This window comes from Hipposideros armiger, unplaced genomic scaffold (assembly GCF_001890085.2).
Source record: "Hipposideros armiger isolate ML-2016 unplaced genomic scaffold, ASM189008v1 scaffold_5, whole genome shotgun sequence".
Taxonomy (NCBI): domain Eukaryota; kingdom Metazoa; phylum Chordata; class Mammalia; order Chiroptera; family Hipposideridae; genus Hipposideros; species Hipposideros armiger.
In genome coordinates, this window is record NW_017731355.1 from 280275 (window position 1) to 299719 (window position 19445).

The window sequence follows — 19445 nt, forward strand, 5'->3', positions numbered from 1 at the left end:
ATCAAAAGTAACACTCATGACCATTTGGCAATGATACTTATTACCTTAATGACTTAAATCCTATAAATAGACTTACATTTTTAGGAGGTAGAAAACAAGTACCAAAAACTCACCATTTGGCCACCCTTTCTAACTTGTGGCTAACCTTGGATTTCTATATTTCTCACTCTCTATTCTCTCATTAAACTTATTAGTTCCACTACCATTTGTTACCTAAAGTTATAAACCTGGATCTGCCAAGAAAAATCATTTTAAGAAGTTTTCTTTTAAGTCACTGAGTGTATCCAGTACTCAGGTATCATCTAAGAACATTTTACACCTCTCTAGTAGATAAATTCACTTCATAAGAACACATGTCAGCATAAAAAAAATTTACTTAACATGAAAAAAAGACTACTGAACATCTTTCTGTGATTCAAATATGTCAGTAATTATGAAACCTAAATGAGTAATGTTTTCATTGAACTGATTTTAAAAAGCCCTGTACTAAAACTGCATTACCAGTGTTTACTGAAAATAGGCATGTGTTCTACTACAAAATTAACCTAATAAGAAAAACAAACAAACAAAAAAACCCTCCACTTTCTTCTAGAGGGTTATATTTTGCTGATACCCCATAGACAGTATTATAAAAGGATTTCATTTTTATGATGGGCTGGGCTCACAGTACGTTAGTACAAAGATCATGTGTTTATAATATTACTATAAGAATATCAGGAGCCAGCTGAGTGACTCAGTTGGTTAAGAACAAGAGCTCTGAGCAACAGGGTCGCTGGTTTGATTCCCACATGGGCCAGTGAGCTGTACCCAAGCTGAGCTGCTGCTGAGCTGATGGCTCAGGTGGTGAGAGCACGTGCTCCTAACAACAAGATTGCCAGTTTGATTGCCGCATGAGATGGTGGGCTATGTCCACCCGCAACTAAGTTTGAACACGGCACCTTGAGCTGAGCTGCTCTGAGCTGCCGTCAGGCGGCCGGATGGCGACTGGACTTGGAGCTGAGCTAGTTGCACTCTCCACAACTAAGACTGAAGGATAACTTGGCTGTTCCCCTTCCCCAATTCCCCAGTAAAATCTTAAAAAATAATTAAAAGGAAAAGAAAAAGAGTATCATTAGTGAAAGTATATATTAGGAATGTAAAAAACTAGCATTAAAGCTGTTAAGGGCAGTGATCCAAAATGGCGGCTGCTAGAAAAGGTGCTGCTAGGAATTTAAAAAAAAAAAAAAATCAAAGAAATCGAGTTTCAACACATGCTAGTTTATAGTGCTTCTGTAATGAAATGAATTAATTCACATACATTTGTGTTGCTGGAACTAATGAACCAAAGAAGAATGGACTTTTGCCCATTTTCCTAGCCCAATTTTGAAAAGCAAAGCAATCGCTTGCAATCTTCCACATTGTTGTTAGGAATGGCCTAGCAGTCAGCAGGGAGTTTTGATGGAACAAGTGTTGTTCGTTTCCATCAAACTTCACAGCTCCACTGGTCACAACAAGAACTGTAGTCTGGGCCTGAGTAGCTTAACTCATGAACTGGTTGGCAATCTGACATATTGACCTGAAATCTATTAGACAGAAACACATCAAGAAAATTAGCGAGGGCTTCCAGCCCTGTGACATTTCTGTTTTGTAATAAAGTGGCCTTGTCCAGATACAGCCTGGTCAATGCCCGTCTTCCTTTGTCCATCTCTCATAGTAAATATTGACAAATTCCTCAGCAGCTCTACATGCTTGAGCTACATAAACTTTAAAATCCACAGACATGGCCGTGGGGACCCAGAAGCAGCCTGTTCAGACAGTGGAGCGGCACTACATCCTCAGGTGTCTAGCTCCCTCTGCATGTGTGGTGGCTTGCGGCTCCTCAAGAAAACAGCCCCTCCTTCCTTGGTGTCTTCTTGTGTCTCCCTGAAACCAGTGTATTCTGAATTGCCTGATACTTTTATGCTGCCCCAACCCCTGCCTCTCCGCTCCCTGTCCTTTGACCTAGCTCTACCTGCAGCTATTTTTCCTGGTACCTGCTTCTCTCTTCCAGTTGCCTTACTCATTGTTTTCATATTTTTCTTTAGTTTTCTAACAACAATTAAAATGAAAAATAAAAATTAAAGGAATTATTCAACTTCAGTAAAATATTTTCCCTGTGAACTAAAATTTGCGCTTACCAAAGAAAAATATATCTTACTGTTCACACTGTGTTTCGCTGTTTTAAATTGTAAACACAAATAAAAAGGTATATATATAAGTTATATATGTAATATCAATATATCATTACATAATATGTTTAAGTATATGTTATTGAAACTCAATAGTAACTGCAGGATTTGTTTAGAACTTAGATGAACACATTTTGGGTTTTTTTGAGAGGAGTATTTATCACTCATGTGGTTAAGAATTGCCAGCTAATGGTGCTAATAAAATGTAGATTCACTCTTAGCTGGTTTTATTATGCTTTTTCAAGTCTGCAGAGTCAAAGCATCCCTTTATCCCATTATTGCTGCACAGGGACAGATCTCTCCACTGGCCTTGCTTGGTACCACTCTGCTTGTAGAGGATTCCCAGTAGCTCTTATTAGCATCTCCTACGCCCTTCCTGGAAACCGAAAGTATTTTAGGTCAAATGAGTACTTGTTGGTGCATAGCAGCCAACTGTTCTGCCCTCCCAACCCCCGCCTACACATTTCTCTTTCAAATGGCAATGTAAGTGATCTTCATGAGATCAGAACTTTTACTATAAATGTTTCTTTCTAAAACTCCCTGTGATAACTAGAGTTCTTTTTGCTCTAACAGCAAGCCTTAGGATAACGGATAATACTGGCCATGATGTGATTTATCCCCAAGCTCCCTCTGGAAATCAGCTCAGCCCAGTTCTCTACTGTACATTAAACTTCAGGACTGAGAAACCTAGAAATTTCTCTCTGTTCTTAGCTCAGCTAGAGGATAGGTTTTCCTGGTCCAGATTAAATGGATTAAAATTATGCACAGATGAAAGCATAATGAGCTAATATTCATTTTAAAGCTATCACCTCCAGTGGAGAGGAACAGAAAACAGACTATCTAAAGAAAGGAACATGCATGAATAACATGTTAATAGCTTTCTTGCTGGTTAAGACACAGTGAGCAAATAAAAGTAAGTGTGATAATTCAGCAAGACAGAGGATATTAAAATGAATCATTAGCAATGATTAGCAATGGGGCCTAAGCCAATATTGCAAAGTTGATTCCTTTTGTGAACTTTATCATGTCTTGGCAGTTGCAGTTTTTATTTGCTGAGTCTTGAAGATCTGTTTTTACAGAAGTTGTTATCATTAAGCAAGGGATCTAATAATAATAAAAAAAAGTCTGAAAGCTGTCATTACTGCATGCTTTTCAAACATTTCCTTTCTGGCTATAAATAACAAATAGCTGTGTAAGAGTCCTCTTGGATTTCTTTCAAAAAACATATACGCTTGTATATATAAAAGCATGGGGGGGTGGCAGCAGGATACACATCTGTGAACTCATTAGCTTTGAAATCCCATGTGTGAATTCCAGGAGTATTAGGGCCTCAAAGCCAAGTTTAATCAATTTACTGATTTATCTACATGTTTGTGACAAAAAATAATAATTTTTAAGAAAACGGAAAGGCACAAATTAATGTGGGATAATGGATCTCTGTAACTACAGAAGAGAAAATTTTACCATAGGCTAATTGATATTAACAAGACTTAAGTTTCTACAGCACCTCATCAATAGTATAACAAAATGACGCTGAACAAAACAATGTTATTTGAGGACCTACTGTATATGAACATTACATACACGGGTCATATATATTATAACTCAGGTAAGTCACTTAATAATCATCCATTTTGATTTTTAGGCTTTATTTAGTGTATATACAACTATTCACATACAGTTCATTTTTCAAGACTCATAACTCTGTCACTCTTTCTGATTCCCTGGTTCACCCTAGCTGCAAGGTTCACTTGACCTCAATGTACAGTACTGATGGGACTAACCTTGATTTTCAGCAGGAAGGACAGAATCTCAGGGAAAATGCTTTGTAGTTCAACATCAAATTACTGTAATGTGCCTCTCTTCTGGCTTTGAGCTTGAGTCCTCATGACTCACTGGATCTTCATGGTTCTCCTCATATGTAAATTTCAAGATCATTCATGGGCTTAGATCAGGCTCCACAGAGAATGGCCTCAGCTCAACCAAAAAGCCCAGACCTCAAGGCAGAAAAGGCCATTTCCTGAATCCATCCATCCTCCTGAATATTTCTCCTGCTCCTTCCATCCCTGAATCTGGTTCTTCACTATGGGTTTGCCTTTTCCATTTTGCTCTGTGTTTGAATTACACTGCACCCAAATTTACCTTATATAAAGTAGGCTCATAAAATGCTTGCTATCCAAGTTTCCCAAATTCTAGGCCTCCTGCCTTGGTTGTCCTCTGGACTTGGTGTCTTCTGGTCCTTTTCTGGCTTATTACTTGCCCCAGTCTTAACTCATCCTCTATGTTGTGAGGGTTTGTCTTCCTGGAAAATCCTACTGAGAAGCTTTGGCATCCAGTGACTGAAGACTTATTTCCAGACCCTTAATTTTACCTTGATCATCTGCCTCTCAGTTTTGCCCATCTAATCAATCGGTTTCCTTTTGGTCCTATCATTCTAGCCTGGCTCTTTGCTCTGAAGTATTTAGCTTATTCGTGACATCCCTAAATCTATGTTTAATGTGCTTTGATTAGGGAGAAGAAGTGTCATCAAGTTATGTGGCACAGAAAATTTCAGAAAGCTTGAATTTGGTGCCATAGTAACTCATGTAGCTTTAGGCATTTTGCCTAATTTTTTTTCTTCCAATTTATTTAAAAACGAAGCTTTGTGAGGTTTTAATTGGACAATACATGGCGATGCACCTATCACAGGATTTGTTCAGAGACGCAAAACCATCAGGAATTAGATAGAATAAGGGATTTATTAGAGGGACTTGACATTGTGCAAGTGTAGGGGTTGGCAAAACAATTTACATACGACTGTTGCTTTTTTCATCTGGTGCCGGGCCTGAAAAAGCAAGAAGTTGGGAAGAAGAGATGGGTGTGAAGTGGAGGAGCAAGTACAAACTAGAATCCAGGAGGATACACTGGAATCCACGAGATTAAGCTGGGAGCTGAGCTGATCTTTCACGACCTTCAATCCCGTCATTTCGGTGAGGCCAGTGACCTACAGGAGAAGCTGGCGCTGTCTTTCAGTATCGTAAATATGTGCCCAGGAGTTAGAGAAATGCAGGAATAAGATCAGACAGAAACTAACAAGGCGAACCAGTGTATCTGCAACAACATACATGAGCTGCACTTGCATTGGACACTGCACTGACTTGCTAAGCTAAACAAGACTCTTGATTCACTTCTGGAGCCAATTTCTCTCACAAATCTCTCTGTGGTCGGCCCTAGCCCAGAATCATACAGAGAAGAGAATTCTGGGAAGCATATTTCAAGCCTAGCTAAGCTGACAGTACAGAGACACCAGACCTCTTTTTTTCTTCCCACCTGAGCTTCAAGTCTGTAGGTAAATATATGTGTTGAAAAATTACATATACATTGTTTTTCCTTTTTAATTGGGGGATTGGGGAGGAGGACCAGCCAAATTATTGTTCTTCAATCTTAGATGTGGAGGGCGACAGTCACCATCTGGCTGCCCATCGGGGGTTCGTGGCCTCTAAGCTCAAGGTGCTGTGTTACAATCTTAGTTGCAGGTGGGCATAGCCACCATCCCATGCGGGAGTTGAACCAGCAGCCTTATTGTTAAGAGCATGTGCTCTATCCACTGAGCCATTCGGATGGCAGCTCAAGATGCTGAGTTCAGTCTTAGTTGTGGGCGGGCATAGCCCACCATCGAACAGGCAGTCTTGTAGTTAGGAGCAGGTGCTCTCAGCAGCTGAGTCATCCTGCCACCTGTTGGCAACTCAGCGGCAGCTCAGCTTGGGTGCAGCATCATTGGCTCATGTGGGAATCGAACCGGTGGCCCTGTTGCTCAGAGCTCGCACTCATAAGCTAACTTTTAACCAACTGAGCCACTCGGCCGGCCCTTCCCCCCAAAAATTACATATACATTCTTTAGGTCTTGTTTAAATGACTAAATTGAATTGGCAATCTCTGATTCAATCAACAGGGTCCATTTATTCCATTTGTCAGGAAATTGGACATCAGGTCAACTTTATTTTGGACTTTGTTCTTTAAGCTGAATAAAGTTATTTCTATTTTCTTTGCCACATTATTGTATGTCTAGGATTTAATACTACCTTTGAGGCTATTGCTACAGCAATTTTGCACATCTTTCAAGAATGATGGGAGAATAATTGGTTTATGACATAGGAGGCCCTTTTAAGTGTTTTGGGTGAGTGTGTATGGGGTGGGAGGGAGGGAAATCATGCCACCAAACTTCATAAAACTGTTCATTTAATTGTTTTACTCCTCCAAGTTCACTGCTAATAATCCTGACATGAACACTGTGTATTGTTCTTTCAAGGGCAGGGTTATTTTAGTTTTAGAAAGGTTTCCAAAGCTTTTTAAACCTGTTTGAGCTCTGAAGGTCTGCAAGAGCAATGCATTTTTCACTACGTTAAATAATACATTCAAGTATAAGTGGTTTTCAAAGTGAGAAACTAAAGAAAAGGGCACTGGATGACGCTGCTCTTGCTGTGTCTCCAAGGTGACTGTTAGTCACATAGCAGTAGGCCTACCCCCCGACAAGGCTTGAAACAGTGGCCTCAGTGGTGAGGGACAGTGTAATCAATAGACCCCACTTTAAAGCTGTCATTCATAGAGTAGATCTGACTGAATTCCTCCAAACGTTGAGTTCAGGCTTTGGGAGAAATAATTTGTTTCCATGGTAGAGAAAGGAGTAGCCCCCTGCCTGTATCAATCTTCAAATCTAAAATCAAAGATGCTATATTAATTTTCTGAAAATGAATTTCTTAATAACTCAGATTTGTAACACTTGAAAATACATACAGGAAGAAGATTCTGGGAAACGCATTTTTTACCAATCTCTAAACAGCAGGTTTAAATCCTACTTTAGCCCCTTACATATCTCATATCCCCTGGAAAAAAAACAGCATTTCTTGGAATATTTGGAATATCTAATTAAAGAATTTATCTGTTTATCCTACAAATATTGAATCTGAGTTTAAGCATGGAAATGATTTCAATTGCTTATTTTATTTCTAGTTTCTAAATCTTCTAGCAACAAATCTGGAATGTGTCATCTAACCATTTATTAAAGATAGAATACTATATTAGCAATTGATTACGGCCAAACACAAGGCCAATTAAGACCTCTACTAATAGTCCAGATGGAAATGAGAGGACCTAAAGTGTGGCAGTGGGACCAGAGAGGAGGGGATGGAATTGAGATTTCCTGGCTTTGGTGGTTGAGGAGTGCAGAGAAAAAGCCATTTGGAGGTTTCTAGATTGGACCATTGGGTAGGTGGTAATGCAATGATCTGAGAAAGAAAATGCAGGAAGAGAAGCAGGTGGGAGATGAAAAGATCAGCCTGTAACTAATATCTGGAACTAACTGCAGCATCACTGGGTATATCTGTGGAAGTTTTTAGTGGCTTTTCCTTCAGTATCCATTCTTCTGGGCATCAACAAAGACACCCTTAACTTGTCACCATCTGCATTTAGTGAGGGGAATCACAGCTGCTTTTTCATGTACCCACAGTTGGAAAACCCCACGATGCTGTCAGCATTTCAGGGGTTGGTTGGCACTGGTTCAATTTGCGGGTAGATTTTATTGTTGATAATAACAGTGGTGCTGGCTCTTTTCAGGGCTAGTGATTTGTCTGCTGCTTGGCACAGGAAGCAAAATTGCTGAAAGGGCACCTGGGGGAGCATCTTAAAATCGTGTCCTTTAAGAACGTTAACTAATGAACTTCAGTTTGATGTTTTACCAGAGCCTGTGGGATTATGGGTAATAAAAACTGAACATGTGAGGTTGATGTGCTGGAAGCAATGATGAAATTTGCTTTTTATGCACTTTTAGAAAATGCATAAATGTTCCAGGTCAGGCGGCACAGTAGCTGTCATCATGTGTTGGCATCTTATCACTCTTACACTTTCTCTTCTGTGTAGGATTGTGTTTGTTCAGACTGAATTGCATTAGGATGCTCCTTGTTAGAATAAAATATACTCAGTTCCTTAAATACTGAACTAAGTTCATAGGGCATTTTGTTGCTAGTTTTTAGTCTAGCCTCTTGCTTTTTATGCCCAATCTTAATAATTCAGATGCACAGATGCTTTAAGTAACAATTGAAATGTTCTTTACATTCCTAATGAGTAGAGAATGGAGGTTCATGAATATTGACTTATTGTGTGGGTGTGCTATAATGTACATTAATTTTTTTTCCTGTCTACACAATATAACTTTGAATAGACTGGCCCTGTCTTTGCATATGTACATGTGTATTATTCAGAATACCTGCCTACATATAAAATGCATTCAGAATATCAGTTATAGATGTTGCTCTCTATTTGAAGAAAAATGGAGTGAGAAAGAAAATCAGGCTTTCTAAAAAAATCAATTTGGAAAATTAAATGGAGTTGTACCTTTAAAAATATCTCAACATGTCATCTTTTAAAACCTTGAATCAACTCCCCAGTTCTTGCCAAAATTATTTTATTATAAATAAAAATTTGATTTACTTACCTTTAATGTTCTCTTTACTTTGGTGCTTTGTGTATCCCTCTGCTTCTCTAGAGAGTCACTGCTCATTTAATTCTTGCTTCAAGTGCTGTCTCTTATCCATCCATTCCTTTCACAACCACCATACCAATTAGGTCTGTATCGAGTCATCTCTGGAACTACTGACAGGCATCCTAATAGGACTTCCTACTAGTCTACCCATTTTTCATCGTCCTGTACCAGATTAATCTTTAAAATAAATTCCTTCATATTATTTCTCTTTTCAAGAACCATCAGTGGGTTCCTATTTCTTACTATGCAGATATGAAATGGAACATTATAGCATTCAGGGACTTTCATAATTCAGAACTATCTCTCTAATTCAATATTTGTACCACTCATCCACAACCCTTGTAAACTAGTTTTAATTGTTCGATGACATAACTCCTCTTTTCCTTTCCCCATTATGCATTCACTTGCCTAGAATGCCCTCCAAATGCCTCTGCCTATCCAAACTGTACCCATTCTTCAATATCCTGCATCCAGACCCATCCCCTCTTTGACCCTCCCCTCAAACGTTCCCTGATTTAATCTCTACCATGTAGTTTTGTACCTAATTAAATGATATTTTTACATATAGCACTCTGAGGAGAAATAAATTTTCATGGTTTAAAAACTTCTCATTGTGGAAAAACATTTTAATAATTGCAAAACTAGACAATTTAGTAAAACAAGTATCTATATATCCATCACCTGGCTTCAAAAATGATCAACTCATAGCTAGTCTTGTTTGATCTATGCCCCACCTGTTTTCCCTCCCATAATATTTTGGAGTAAATCTCAGGAATCATGTCATTTTATATGTAAATATTTATAATGTGAAATAAACTTTTTGACAGCACCACTTACTTTTTTTTTAACTGCCTTAGTCACCTGAATCAAGACTGCAATAGTCAGGAGCATGTACTTAGGTCAAACATCTATCTCTATGTCTGTATCTATATTCACATGTATATTTATATCTACATTTATATCATTATCTATATATGTATCTCTATATATCTGTATTTATGACTATATCTGTATTTATGACTATATCTCTATCTCTATATCTGTACCACTTACTTTTTTTTTAACTGCCTTAGTCACCTGAATCAAGACTGCAATAGTCAGGAGCATGTACTTAGGTCAAACATCTATCTCTATGTCTGTATCTATATTCACATGTATATTTATATCTACATTTATATCATTATCTATATATGTATCTCTATATATCTGTATTTATGACTATATCTGTATTTATGACTATATCTCTATCTCTATATCTGTAGTTTTGTATCTATTTATATACCAGAAGGGGTTCACAGTCAAAAGATTTATTTATTTTTTTTTTTTAAGATTTTTATTGGGGATTTGGGGGGATGGGAACAGTGCTGGGGAATTGGGGGAAGGGGAACAGACAAGTTGCTGTCCTTTTGTTCTTCAGTCTAGTTGTGGAGGACGTTGCTTCACTGGCCCAAGTTGGCACCATCATTGCGCTCTTCCCGGGTGAGGCACATCAGTCGCTGGCTTCTGGACGGCCGCTCACGCTGGCTGCTGGCTACATACGGTAGCCCATGGCAACCCACTGCCACAGGGGCTGTAGCCTATGCCGTCGCCAGCGACTCACAGCAGCCCAGCTCCAGGTTGAGCTGTTGTTCAGCATCTTAGCTGTGGAGGGCAGTGTCACTGGCCCTCATATGTGGGATCCGAACAGGGGCCTCTGGCGTCCCAAGCCAGTTCTTAACCATCACGCCACTCGGCCTGCCCTCAAAAGATTTATTAACAAACTAGACCTATGCTATGGAATGAGAAGACTTCACATTCTACTAGTCATTTAACACAAGCAAAATTAGGTACTGAAATGATATCTTTTCCATATTAGGTTTCTTGTATTAGTTTGCTTTCTCATTTAGCAAGCTAATCCCCAATTAAAGAATTATTGAAAACCTTTAACCAAGAGTCTACTCTGCTTCTGGCAGTGTCTAGCTTCCTCTATTCTTCCATTATGTAAATCACACAGATCCTCTCTGAGTGTTCCCTGCTGTATTTGTCCCACACAAATCTATCCCGGGATGCTCGGTAATTTTATCAGAGCCCTTGCTAAGTACTCTTAACTAATATATCAGTAAATACTCCAAGTTCACTTTTATAGCCTTAATCAACCATAATAACTAAGAAGCTTCAGGCCCCTGTAAGATGTTCTGCAAAATCTCTGTCAGTGATTACATCACAGTAACTGATTACTGTTACTCTGGGAATGACAGCTATCTCACAGGAACCAAGGTTGATCTGAACTCTCTGAGGTCTTTGACCAGTTGCTTTTTTGTTCCACTCTTCTGTTTTCTGAAACTGTTGTTTCTTTTCTAATTGGCAGATAAGAGATGCTCCTTTAGGGGGGGCGAATAACTTCCTGATTAGACTACCAGCTGACAACAGTTCTCTCCATTTATTGTAAGGTAGAAATATGGACAGTATGACTATTTCTGCTCAGGATATTCCTGTTAACTCACTAATATGTAGACTTCTGTTAGGGGAACATTTTGGATGCTATTACGATATCCCCAACTCCTTCTCTGGCAGCAAATGTGTTTTGTACTTCGATCCAAAGAACATTTCTGAGGACCTACCACATGCCAGATATTTTATTAGATGCTGGGTAGTTTGGGTTTTAAAAAGGCACTGTCCCTTATATTGATGGCCTCATAGACAATGAAAAGAATTTCCATTTAATATGGTATTAGTCAAGCCATTTTTCTTCAGTTTCTCTCTGTCCTACCATCCTGTGTGACCACTGTCCCCAGGTTCCTGTGACCTCTGTGATCATTCCTTCTTTATTCCCATTGCAGGCTCCTCGTTTCTGTCAATTCTTACATGCTGGTGTGCTCCAACACTAGATTTTGTCTTCTTTCTTTATTGTACATAGTCTCCCAGAGTGATCTCATGTAATCATCCAATTAAAACATCTCTTTTGCATTTGAAACTTGTATTTTTAAATTTTCTGGACATCTTTCGTTTTTCCACTAAATCTTTTCTTCCTCTTCCATTGGCACCAAAGCCTGGCTGTTAGCCCAACATGCTCTTCCACCCCTTTTCTCACTCGTTATGTGAAGCTAGTGGTAAATCCCTGCCAATTCTTTTTTTCTTTTTATTTCTCAAATCCTTCTCCCAATTCCCATCAATAGTTCAATTGCACTAGCTTTGGCTCTCTTCTTTTCCCTGAGATACTACCAAAATCTTTATCAGAACTTCCTGCCTCTTCTTGCCATCTCCAATTATTCTTTACACCAGAAAAATATTTATAAAATATTCCATAAAGCCCGGAAGTAAAATATAATAGTCTTCTGATTAAAAACCTTTAATGATTCTCTATTGCCTGTATGATAAACTGAAATTTCCTACTTGGGACAGGCTCTCCAATTTTTTACTCTATTTACTTCTCCAGTCTTATTTCATGATTCCACCTCTCCCTACTCTCACCTCCCACCCCCAAAAACATACACACATTCACCCATTTCCAAATTACATGCGACTACTTCTGTAGTTTCCTCATGCCTGGGAATTCATTCTCTTACTTTCCCAAGAGAACTTGCCTTCATTTTCTAAAACTTTGTTTCTTGATTTTTAGTTTTTTAATCTGAAGTGTTTCTTTCTGCTTAGCTAGATTTGACCTCTCACATGTTTGTACCTCCACTGTGCTGTGTACATCATTTCATGAAGCTCAAGCTACATTACTGAATTTTCTGTTCACACATATGTCTTCTTTTACTATAATATCAGTTCATGGAGGATAAGGACAGAGTTAAATTCACCTGAGTTTCCAGTACCTCTCAGAGCACCTGGTCTCTAGAAAACACTAAATAAATGTTTATTGACACATGGGATGGAAAAAGAATGGAACACTTCATACTTATGCAATGTTATTCAGCTATATATTTGCATGTTTATAACCTTTATCTTTGTGGGCATAAATATCTGATCCACTGAAGAATTGCTACAAGTTGACCCTCCTTAAAGTTACTAATATTGTGATATGGATTTGGTGATTAATTTTACTCTTTCAGATGTGGTATAGCCCATGTGAAAAATTAGCCATTTTGATTCAAAAGGCTCTGAAGGAGATATAATTTAAACTTTTCGTTGGGCCTTACCATTAAGCGTAGTGGACCCAAGGATATTGATTGCCCAACAGCTGATCCCCTTCCTATGTGTCTGCTATAAGTCTTGGTGGGAGGTAGAGCCTGAATCTTACGAAAGCTCCAGAAAGCCTAGCTTATTCAGATTCAGGCTTGTCTCGGAAATGAAATCTAGACTTGGCCAACAAAACCAAAATCCTCAAGTTATTTTAAATTGGAAGAAGTGACACAAAATCAGGGACAGTGGGATGCATTCATTTGTGCAGCAGCCACACCCATTTCCCAGCCTGGCCCCAGCAGCCAAGTCCGTTTCCTCTCCAGTGGCAGAGAAAGCAGTGTCGTCACATCATTGCTGTGGCCCTGGCACCTACCTAATATTTCCTTGTTCATGCTCATTTTCCAAGTTCTGTGCTCTAGCCTTCTGTGGAGTTTTCTGAGTTACTCCAATCTGTTGGATAAAACCCTTCAGCTTCAATTGGCCAGTCAGTTTCTGTTTCTTTCCACTAACAAAATTGACGAATACCTATTGATGAATTTTACTTATGCAAAACTGTTTAAGTGGAAGGCTCTGTGCTAGTATGCCTCTAATTTAAAAATGGATGTACTTAATTCACTAAATACAGTGGGCGCAGCTCTCCCAAGTAATGAATATAGAAGCAAAATGTTCTTCTAACACAACACCAGGGAGCAGACTCTGTGGATAAATGACATAAGTAATTTATGGACAATAACCATTGCTTTGCCTTCAGATATTTCTTTATCTCTTTTGCATGCCTTTCCCCAGGTGCCATCTGAAAGAGGAATAGTAGGTGGCTAATGAAGGTGTTCTCTGTGGAATTATATGGAGCCTCAAGAATAAGGAATAGAGCAATTGTCTGCAATCATAACCAGATGCTGCAAAACTCTATAAGCCTTAATGGCTGTTGTTTCAATACAGCTTTTTAGGAGGAAAAAAAATCAATAACACTAAAATAAATTATCTATGGGAAGCATTTACTGGCCATTTTTCATGAGAAAATTACTGTACAGAGATTTAATTGTGCTCTTTGGATATAGTTTGAAAGTTAAAAAGCTAAAGGACTGTGTTTATACTTTAATGTTTTTCTTTCGTGAGAAGTTTCATGATTATCATTAGGATAGCTATAGAGCATTTACTACGGAAAACTATGTGTGTTATTGGACTTTAAGCAACTGAAAATATATGAAAGAAAAACTACATCTTGTTCAGCTGAAAGCATGTAGTACTAAATGGAACAGATGTGGGGCCTCAAGATTGAATGCATCTAAACTATAGATTCTTTCTTGTTTCTTAAATTGGACCTCTGGTGGCCATAAGAATAGTGAGCAATCTGTGCAGGAAGCCATCCAGATATTTTCTTCCACCTCCTACACCAGATTCATGGACAGGCCAGGCTGTAAATTAACTAGGAGATACTGGCAATTTAGCCATGTTTTATCAGTGAAACTTTATAGTCTTTACCAGGATTTCCCAAGGAATGGCCCTTGAACCACATGTATCAGAGTCACTTGGGGTGCTTATTGAAAGTGCATATTCCTTGGCCGCACCCTACCTACTTGAATTAGAACCGCTGTGGGTATAGTCGGTATATCTGTCTATGATGCTTCCTAGGCAATCGATACATATTCTAAGTATGAATCATTGATTAGGTCTCTCTTCTCTTAAATATTCTCCTTGGGACCAGAGTTAATTCTAGACAGAATGTGAGGGAGTATAGCTTTATATGCAGAGCCTTCTCTCACACCCCACTCCAAATCGCCTCCCTTTCCAATTCCTTTGGCAGGCATCTCTTAACCAGTCCCCTACTCTTTTCTACAGAATCCATTATCTGGTGCTTTCTCCTAATACCTTCTGTTTTCGGTGATACCAGACACTCAGAATTCAGCCATCATATTTCTCAAACTTGATCCTTTCATGAAAACCACTGTCCTGGGTTTTACCTTCATAGCCAAGTCATCTAAAGCAATTAAGAACTACTGAGAAGCTACTCTGTAACAAATATGAATGGGCTAGAGAAAATTCTCAAAATAATTCTTTCTTGAGTGAGTCTCAAGTGTTTAACAGACCCTTCCCTGTGCAAAGCACCCGGTTAGCTGTCTCTTCCAAGAGAGCCAATTAAATAAGGTTTTGCAGCTAGTACATGTTCAATTTGTTTCAAGAATAATGGAAATTTCAATCCAAGTTGCAGGAAATGGTAACCATGATGGTAGATCTATGAGCAAAATAAAGCCTCTAGTTCAGGAATACAGAGGGGGGAAGGCTTGTCAGTGTCAAGGTAAATGATTCAACAGAAGTGAAGTCAGGATATACTGTACTAAATGCTCCAAAAAAGTCATTAGCTAAGTAAAAGAGAGAGATATGGACTGCCTGAGTGATGGAGCGGAGGGTGGGGTATAGTGTGTGCTCTGTAAGAGGTGTAGCAGGGCAGGACAATTTTTAAGTATGGTTGACCCTTGAACAACATGGGTTGGAGATGCCAACCCCTACACAGTAAAAAATGACGTATAGCTTTTGACTCCCCAAAAACTTTACTAATAGTCTACCATTGACCAGAAGCCTTACCAATAACATCAACAGTCCATTAGCACATATTTTGTATGTTATATGTATTATATACTGTATTCTTACAATAAAGTAAGCTAGAGAAAAGAAATGTTATTTAAAAAATCATAAGGAAAAGAAAATACATTTACAGTACTGCATAGACTTATTAAAAAAAATCCACATATTAAGTGGAACCATGCAGTTCAGACTCGTGTTGTTCAAGTGTAAATTATTCATCTCCAAGGAACTTAGGAAGGATTTCCATGGACATGCCTGGAAAAATTTTAGATGAAGGAAGTAACATGAACAATGACAGAAAATGGGAAAGACCTGAGCTTGGGCATCTAGAGATCTACACTGGAGATGGGAATGAAGGGGTTGGCAACGGACGCATGAGGAGTCTGTCCAAAGGGAATTGACTGCAGCCATTATACATATGAGTGTGTGGGAGGGGAGGCTGACTCTGCTTTCAAGTCCACCTGGCACTAAATATATTCATAGTTTGAGTGAGATAATAAGCCTCCCCTTTCAATGTCTTAAAAAATAGTTACCTCTGAAAATCCTGCCCATGTAGAGTTTGATTCTTTTATCTTCTTGCTCCCATGCATCAGTGAAAACGTAGCTCCTATTTTTCCATTTTTTCAGTTATTTGCTGAAAGCAACTGTGTGGTGATTGTCTTATTATTGGAAGTGCCCAAGTAAGATTTTCAGGAAATGGAAAAAGGGTGTTTAAAGAATACAGTTTGCTTTTCCTTTGAAATGTGACGCATGACATCTTAAATGGTACTAGGAACCAAAGGCCCTTGATTTTATTTCTTTTAGCTACATACAAAGAACGTCAAGATTGTTTTGCTGCTTTTGTGAAGGAGAAAATGATACCTATGGGCAATAAGCTATACAAGAAAAAAATCAATAGAAACATAATTATTTAGCAGATAAAGAAACAAGGAAGGCAAGCCATATTTGGGACGACCCATCTTTATCCAAGGGGCATTCAATGTTAGGTCGTCAAGTCTGTTAATCCAATAACAAGATTTAGGAAAAAGTCTACTATCTTTTTAATTTAAAAAGATCTCCCTATCAGTTCATTTAGCATGTCATATATTTACTAGATTTGGATTTTTAAAAATCTATCTGCAATTTCTTTGTTTATATTAAAATTGCTTTTTTTGATCACTGAGAAATTTTCTCGTATCTATTTGGAGTCAGTGATATTTCTCCCAGGATTAGATTCTTTTTATCTGGAGAGTTTGGAATAAATCAATCACACATGGATGTCTTGGTGGAAAGTGATATGAATCCCCATATCAGTCACCTGGCCTCCTTCATTTCAATTTAAATATCTGATTCTCTGAAGTATCTCTACCAGTTTACTCTCCTTAAAGTTATTAATATTGTGATATGGATTTAGTAATTAATTTTACTCTTTCAGATGTGGTATAACCCATGTTAAAAATTCACCATTTTGAGTCAAAAGGCTCTGAAGGAAACAATTATTATTAAAACTTCTTATTGGGTCTTATCACTAAGTGTAGTCGACACAATGACCGTGACTGCCTAGCCTCTGAATCCCCTTCTGTGCCCTCTTTGCCAGCTCTTCTCACATGTCTTCAGCTCTGCAGAAAGAAAGAAATTTAACTCTAAAATGGAGGAAAGATTGTTATTGAAGTATGCATACTTTTAGGTCCTAAATTTCATATGAAACAGGAAATTTGGATTATTTCCCCATAGTGCAGTTAACCATGGCTTATAAACTCAGTAAGAACATAGTAGAAACAAAATAGCAAATAATCTACCCAGAATGCAGACACCTGTAATCTTCCAGTCTTTCAAAAAAGTAATCTAGATCTTTTAATAATATTTCTAATCCTCATTATAGTTAAAGTGAGCTCTTTCCTCCAAAGAGTAAAGAAGCCTATCTAATAATTAAATGGTGATATTAATAGTTTAAGCTTCTATAACATGTTAGTATTATCAATGTTTTTTTATGATTTTAAAACTCATTTAATCTTAACACACAAAAACTAGGTAAGGCAGGGCAGATATTATTATTTCCTTTTGATGCATGTTCAAATTGAGCTGGCAAATGTCTGGGCTTAGGTGTAACAGCTAGTATGTAGCAAAGCCAGAACTCAAATCCAACTTCAAAGGGCAGGGTGCCAGACGAGTAAATGAAGTCAAGAATCTCTCAATTTTTATGTAGGAATTCGGAATAAGGCTGTCACTAATGTAAAAAGGTATAAGCATATTTCAGCAATAGTTTTTTAAAATATATTCTAACTTTTATGAAAACTTGTAAGATAGCAAATAGTTTTTTGATAAAAATACAGTTTAAATACTAAAACAATAATGTTAGGCAATTTATTTTCAAACTTCATCACAAAATGCTTTGCAAATTTAGAAATGAAATCCAGATAAAAGCTTAATGATTAAAAGGTGCATAGTGAATTAATATTAAAGAGTTGAATAGTAAACTGTAATAGGGTAGATTTATTTATTTTTAAATGGGAAAAAGTAAGATCAACAAAGAAGAAAAGCTCATTTTATTACTGTATCTTGTAGAAACACACTACAGTTGCTATAAAAAACTTCATTAAAACTTTTTTATTCATTTCCAACAATTTAAAATTTCAATCATTTAAAATACCCTAAATACAAAAATCAGCCTGAAGCTAGCAATTCATGAAAACCTTGAAAAAAATCCTTTATATTTCTAAATTATATTTTAGTATTTCTTAATTTAAGCAAGAAAAATTATCACCATAGTAGATGACTTGCCTAAAGTCACTTGTATCTTTCCATTGGAGCTTTTGGGCTTTTAAACCAAAAGAATGAATAAAAACTATGGATTGAAAATTTGAGAACACTAGCAAAAAAAGATCAGAAGTTGATATGAGATTTCATGAAAACTCCATTCAAAAAAGTTTCATGAACAAAAACATCAAAGCACCTTGTTAATATAAGAAAGCACATACATGTGTCAAGCAAATAATATACAACTTGATTTTGGAATCAACTTCTGGTTCTTTCTGTCTCAGGATACTTCAGTGTGTTTAGGAGAAGTACGCCTCCAAATCTCATCAGTTGTCTCTTCTTCCATGGTTCTGATTTTCAAGTTCAGTGTTCCAAAACGACCTACACCAGAAAAGTCAAATACACTTGTCCCTTGGTATCTGCAGGGGATTGTTTCCCAGACCACACCTCCCCCCCAGGGGATACCGAAATCCATGGATGACTAAGTTCCTTATATAAAATGTAGTATTTATATATAACCTATGCACAGTCTCCTGTATACTTTAAATCATCTCTAGATTACTTATAATAAATACATAAGACAATGTAAGTGTTATGTAAATAGCTGTTATATTGTATTGTTTAGGGAATAATGACAAGAAAAAGAAAGTCTGCACATGTCCAGTACAGACACAACCACCTGTAGGCCTAATTACATAGTACACATCAGCAACAATGTAACATTTTCCCCAAATATTTTCAAGTCACAGTGGGTTGAATCCAGGGATGTGGAACCAGTGGATACGGAGGGCCACCTGTCCTTGGATATCGCTAACACAGCAACTTCCAGGAAAGTCTGTCTCACTTCGCATTTGCATAAAGTTTACAGTTTAGATGCATCATCTGTTTAATTCTTATTTTGCTTTTATTTTGTTCTACATAGTTCTGATTAATATTATAACTGAAGGAGGATATATAACTTAACTCCTTCACAATGTATCATTTGTAAAAATGTCTACAGAGGTCCTATCCTAGGGAATATCTATCTATCCTATCTATCTATCTATCTATCTATCTATCTATCTATCTATCTATCTATCTATCTATCTGGGAGAGGGAAAGAGAGAGAGGGAGAGGGGAGGGGGAAGAGAGAGAGAGAGAAAGAGAGAGAGAGAGAGAGTGAGAGAGACTCATTTTTCTTACCCACCATAGTGCAGGAGTCATGGAGACCACATCACTTCCCATGCTGCACTTTAGAAATCCTGGCTGGCATGATCAGCCTACAGCATACCACTTAATTGGTTCCTGAGTCACGAGTG

At 37.8% G+C, this 19445-nt stretch overlaps 1 pseudogene; it reads right to left on the reverse strand.

Moving 5' to 3' along the window:
- Positions 1-1284: 1284 nt before the first annotated feature.
- LOC109384540 (NTF2-related export protein 2-like) lies at positions 1285-1752 on the reverse strand (annotated as a pseudogene).
- Between the last annotated feature and the right edge of the window lie 17693 nt (positions 1753-19445).